Source organism: Neoarius graeffei, chromosome 23 (genome assembly GCF_027579695.1).
Source record: "Neoarius graeffei isolate fNeoGra1 chromosome 23, fNeoGra1.pri, whole genome shotgun sequence".
Taxonomy (NCBI): Eukaryota; Metazoa; Chordata; class Actinopteri; order Siluriformes; family Ariidae; genus Neoarius; species Neoarius graeffei.
The window spans coordinates 21,180,133-21,186,223 of NC_083591.1; positions in this window are offsets into that span (position 1 = coordinate 21,180,133).

The window sequence follows — 6,091 nt, forward strand, 5'->3', positions numbered from 1 at the left end:
TCATTTGTCCAATTACTTTTGAGCCCCTGAAATGAAGGGATTGTGTTGAAAAAATGCTTTAGTTCCTCACATTCTTATGCACTCATTTTGTTCAACCCACTGAATTAAAGCTGAAAGAATAAACTTCAACTGCATCTGAATTGTTTTGTTCAAAATTCATTGTGGTAATGTACAGAACCAAAATTGGAAAAATTTTGTCTCTGTCCAAATATTTATGACCTAACTGTATAAGCAGGGTCCATAAATTTTCAATAGGGTTGAAGTCAGGACTTGTTTTAAGCTTAATGTTAGCCTGCATTATCCTCCACAACCAGCTCCGATGTGTGTTTGGGTTCACTGTTCTGTTGTAAGTCCCAAGTCGCGTTCAAGTTTCTGATGGTTTATGCTGAAGAATTCTGAGGTAGTTCTCCTGCATCATTATTCCATCCACTTTATGCAATGAACCAGTTCCACTGGTAGCAAAACAGCCCCAGAGCATGATGATGATCCTACCACCACCACCAGCTGGTACAGTGTCCCTCTGTACATGGTGATCATTGTGGCCAAGCAACTCAATCTTTGTCTCATCTAACCATACAGCTATCCTCCAGAAGGCTTTTCTTTGTCTGTGTGGTCAGCTTCAAACTTTAGTTAGGCTTGAAGGTGTCAATTTTGGAGCAGGGGGTTATTTCTTGGATAGCAGCCTCTTAGTTCATGGTGATTTGAAGTGCAGACAGTGATCCATCAGCTTCCAGTTCATGGCATGTTCAGTACCATGGTGGTTCTCAGGATGTTCCTGACCATCCAAACCAGTTTTCTTTCAGCTGAGGGTGACGGTTTGGGTTTTCTTGAAGCAAAGTGGCTTGGCAAAGTGACTACACCTAACAATAACTTGGATACAATAGTTTGAACTGATTTTGGAATTTGCAGTTTAGAAATGGCTCCAAGAGACATTCCGGAGTTGTGTATATCTGTGATCCTCTTTCTCAGATCTGCACTGAGCTCTTTAGACTTTCCCATTTTACTGTGTGTTGGTCAATCCAATGAGTACTATAAAACAAACCCTTTTTATGAAGGCACAGAGAAGCTACCAGCTGTTGTCAATCATGATCACTAACAGGAAGTTAAAAGACCTCAGCCTTGGCAAGATAAGATACATTTTGGAAGTTTCAGCACCTCTGAATTAATAATCTAAGTGAAGATATGTAAATTTATGACACTGTGTTGATTTCAGAAAACTCAAAGAAAATTAAAACTTGTGCACCAAATTCTAGTGTTTTTTAATTAAAAGATGCATGCTGTACAATAATTCTGCCACAGAAAAAGAACAATTCAAAAAATTACTGAAAGCCCAAATATTGCCATGACATTCATGTCACTGTATGTAAACTTCTGACCACAACTGTATACACACAAACACACACACACACACACACACACACACACACACACACACACATGTACGTCTGTATTTTATATAATATAAATAAAATACACATACACGTCTGTATTTTATATTATATAAATAAAATACACATGCACGTGTGTGTGTGTGTGTGTGTGTGTGTGTGTGTGTGTGTGTGTGTGTGTGTGTGTGTATATACACAGTTAGGTCCATAAATATTTGGACAGAGACAACATTTTTCTAATTTTGGTTCTGTACATTACCACAATGAATTTTGAACAAAACAATTCAAATGCAGTTACTATGGGTGGTAAAAGAGAGCAACTGGACTTGCTTGAAAATTCTTGAAGACGTTTCACCTCTCATCCGAAAGGCTTCTTCAGTTCTGTCTGACTGGTAGGGAGTATCAGGTATTTATCCTCTCATGGATGAAAAGCTCATCTAAGGTGTCGTTGAGTCATCCTGTTGGCGTGGGTCACTGGGGGCTGAAAGTGAATGGCCTTGAGAGTCGTTAGGGTGATCAATGGATTGCCCGTTAAGGTGATCAATGGAATGCTGATTCTCTCTGTCCTCCTGTGAGCCACTGAAAACAGCTGGGTTTTGGTGTGCATTCAGTTGTCTGGGAAGTGTGCCAAGGACTGCATTGTAGGTGGCTGATAAATTATGTCTTAGACCCCCACCTCTGTTCAGTGATGGCCGTTCCAGGTTGACAAAAATGGCTTCTTTAACTCCTCGCTCATACCAACGATCCTCTCTGGCTAAAATGCGTACGTTGGAATCCTGAAATGAGTGTCCTTTGTTGTTAAGATGAAGGTAGACAGCAGAGTCCTGGCCTGAGGAACTGGCTCTCCTGTGTTGAGCCATACACCTGTGAAGCGGTTGCTTGGTTTCACCAATATACGAGTCCGTGCATTGCTCACTGCACTGAATTGCATACACCACGTTGTCCTGTTTGTGTCTGGGTATTCTGTCCTTAGGGTGGACCAATTTCTGCTTCAGGGTGTTACTGGGTCTGAAACGTACCGGAATGTTGTGTTTGTAGAAAATCCTCCTGAGTTTCTCAGATAGACCAGAAATGTAGGGAATGACAATGTTCTTGCGTTTGTTCCTGTTATCCTCCTTGTCCGTTATGTTCCTTTTCCTGCTCTTGAAGAAAGACCAGTTGGGATACCCACAGTTCTGAAGTGCTTTCCTGATGTGATTCTGCTCCTTCTCTTTTCCCTCTACCGTTGTAGGGATGTTCTGAGCCCTGTGTTGCAAGGTCCTAATGACCCCCAATTTGTGTTCCAGTGGGTGGTGAGAATTGGAACACAAATTGGGGGTCATTAGGACCTTGCAACACAGGGCTCAGAACATCCCTACAACGGTAGAGGGAAAAGAGAAGGAGCAGAATCACATCAGGAAAGCACTTCAGAACTGTGGGTATCCCAACTGGTCTTTCTTCAAGAGCAGGAAAAGGAACATAACGGACAAGGAGGATAACAGGAACAAACGCAAGAACATTGTCATTCCCTACATTTCTGGTCTATCTGAGAAACTCAGGAGGATTTTCTACAAACACAACATTCCGGTACGTTTCAGACCCAGTAACACCCTGAAGCAGAAATTGGTCCACCCTAAGGACAGAATACCCAGACACAAACAGGACAACGTGGTGTATGCAATTCAGTGCAGTGAGCAATGCACGGACTCGTATATTGGTGAAACCAAGCAACCGCTTCACAGGCGTATGGCTCAACACAGGAGAGCCAGTTCCTCAGGCCAGGACTCTGCTGTCTACCTTCATCTTAACAACAAAGGACACTCATTTCAGGATTCCAACGTACGCATTTTAGCCAGAGAGGATCGTTGGTATGAGCGAGGAGTTAAAGAAGCCATTTTTGTCAACCTGGAACGGCCATCACTGAACAGAGGTGGGGGTCTAAGACATAATTTATCAGCCACCTACAATGCAGTCCTTGGCACACTTCCCAGACAACTGAATGCACACCAAAACCCAGCTGTTTTCAGTGGCTCACAGGAGGACAGAGAGAATCAGCATTCCATTGATCACCTTAACGGGCAATCCATTGATCACCCTAACGACTCTCAAGGCCATTCACTTTCAGCCCCCAGTGACCCACGCCAACAGGATGACTCAACGACACCTTAGATGAGCTTTTCATCCATGAGAGGATAAATACCTGATACTCCCTACCAGTCAGACAGAACTGAAGAAGCCTTTCGGATGAGAGGTGAAACGTCTTCAAGAATTTTCAAGCAAGTCCAGTTGCTCTCTTTTACCACCCATAGTTACTATGACCTGGATGACTGAGAATATTCACAGACAATTCAAATGCAGTTGAAGTTCAGACTTTCAGCTTTAATTCAGTGGGTTGAACAAAATGATTGCATAAAAATGTGAGGAACTAAAGCATTTTTTAACACAATCCCTTCATTTCAGGGGCTCAAAAGTAATTGGACAAATGAAATAATTGTAAATAAAATGTTCATTTCTAATACTTGGTTGAAAACCCTTTGTTGGCAATGACTGCCTGAAGTCTTGAACTCATGGACATCACCAGACGCTGTGTTTCCTCCTTTTTAATGCTCTGCCGGGCCTTTACTGCAGCGGTTTTCAGTTGCTGTTTGTTTGTGGGCCTTTCTGTCTGAAGTTTAGTCTTTAACAAGCGAAATGCATGCTCAATTGGGTTGAGATCAGGTGACTGACTTGGCCATTCAAGAATATTCCACTTCTTTGCTTTAATAAACTCCTGGGTTGCTTTGGCTTTATGTTTTGGGTCATTGTCCATCTGTATTATGAAACGCCGACCAATCAGTTTGGCTGCATTTGGCTGGATTTGAGCACACAGTATGTCTCTGAATACCTCGGAATTCATCCGGCTGCTTCTGTCCTGTGTCACATCATCAATAAACACTAGTGACCCAGTGCCACTGGCAGCCATGCATGCCCAAGCCATCACACTGCCTCTGCTGTTTTTTTACAGATGATGTGGTATGCTTTGGCTCATGAGCTGTACCACACCTTTGCCATACTTTTTTCTTTCCATCATTCTGGTAGAGGTTGATCTTGGTTTCATCTGTCCAAAGAATGTTCTTGCAGAACTGTGCTGGCTTTTTTAGATGTTTTTTAGCAAAGTCCAATCTAGCTTTTTTATTCTTGAGGCTTATGCGTGGCTTGCACCGTGCAGTGAACCCTCTGTATTTACTTTCATGCAGTCTTCTCTTTATGGTAGATTTGGATATTGATACGCCTACCTCCTGGAGAGTGTTGTTCACTTGGTTGGCTGTTGTGAAGGGGTTTCTCTTCACCATGGAAATTATTCTGCGATCATCCACCACTGTTGTCTTCTGTGGGCGTCCAGGTCTTTTTTGCATTGATGAGTTCACCAGTGCTTTCTTTCTTTCTCAGGATGTACCAAACTGTAGATTTTGCCACTCCTAATATTGTAGCAATTTCTTGGATGGGTTTTTTTCTGTTTTCGCAGCTTAAGGATGGCTTGTTTCACCTGCATGGAGAGCTCCTTTGACCGCATGTTTTCTTCACAGCAAAATCTTCCAAATGCAAGCACCACACCTCAAATCAACTCCAGGCCTTTTATCTGCTTAATTGAGAATGACATAACGAAGGAATTGCCCACACCTGCCCATGAAATAGCCTTTGAGTCAATTGTCCGATTACTTTTGGTCCCTTTAAAAACAGGGTGGCACATGTTAAGGAGCTGAAACTCCTAAACCCTTCATCCAATTTGAAGGTGGATACCCTCAAATGAAAGCTGAAAGTCTGGACTTTATGTCCATGTCCATTATATAACTATAACTTGAATATGTTTCAGTAAACAGGTAAAAAAAGAAAATTTGTGTCAGTGTCCAAATATTTATGGACCTGTGTGTATATATATATATATATATATATATATATATATAGGCGGCACGGTGGTGTAGTGGTTAGCGCTGTCGCCTCACAGCAAGAAGGTCCGGGTTCGAGCCCCGTGGCCGGCGAGGGCCCTTCTGTGCGGAGTTTGCATGTTCTCCCCGTGTCCGCGTGGGTTTCCTCCGGGTGCTCCGGTTTCCCCCACAGTCCAAAGACATGCAGGTTAGGTTAACTGGTGACTCTAAATTGACTGTAGGTGTGAATGTGAGTGTGAATGGTTGTCTGTGTCTATGTGTTGGCCCTGTGATGACCTGGCGACTTGTCCAGGGTGTACCCCGCCTTTCGCCCGTAGTCAGCTGGGATAGGCTCCAGCTTGCCTGCGACCTTGTAGAACAGGATAAAGCGGCTAGAGATAATGAGATTATATATATATATATATATATATATATATATATATATATATATGCAGTGCCTTGAAAAAGTATTCATACCCCTTGAACTTTTTCACATTTTCCCACCTTACAACCACGAACTTAAAAGTTTTTTATTGAGATTTTATGTGATAGACCAACACAGAGTAGCACATAATTGTGAAGTGAAATGAAAATGATAAATTTTAAACAAATAAAAATCTGAAAAATGTGATGTGCATTAGTATTCAGCCCCCCTGCGTCAATACTTTGTAGAGCCACCTTTTGCCACCTTTTGCTGCAATTACAGCTGCAAGTCTTTTGTGGTATGTCTCTACCAGCTTTGCACATCTAGATACTGAAATTTTTGCCCATTCTTCTTTGCAAACTAGCTCAAGCTCAGCCAGATTGGATGGAAAGCAT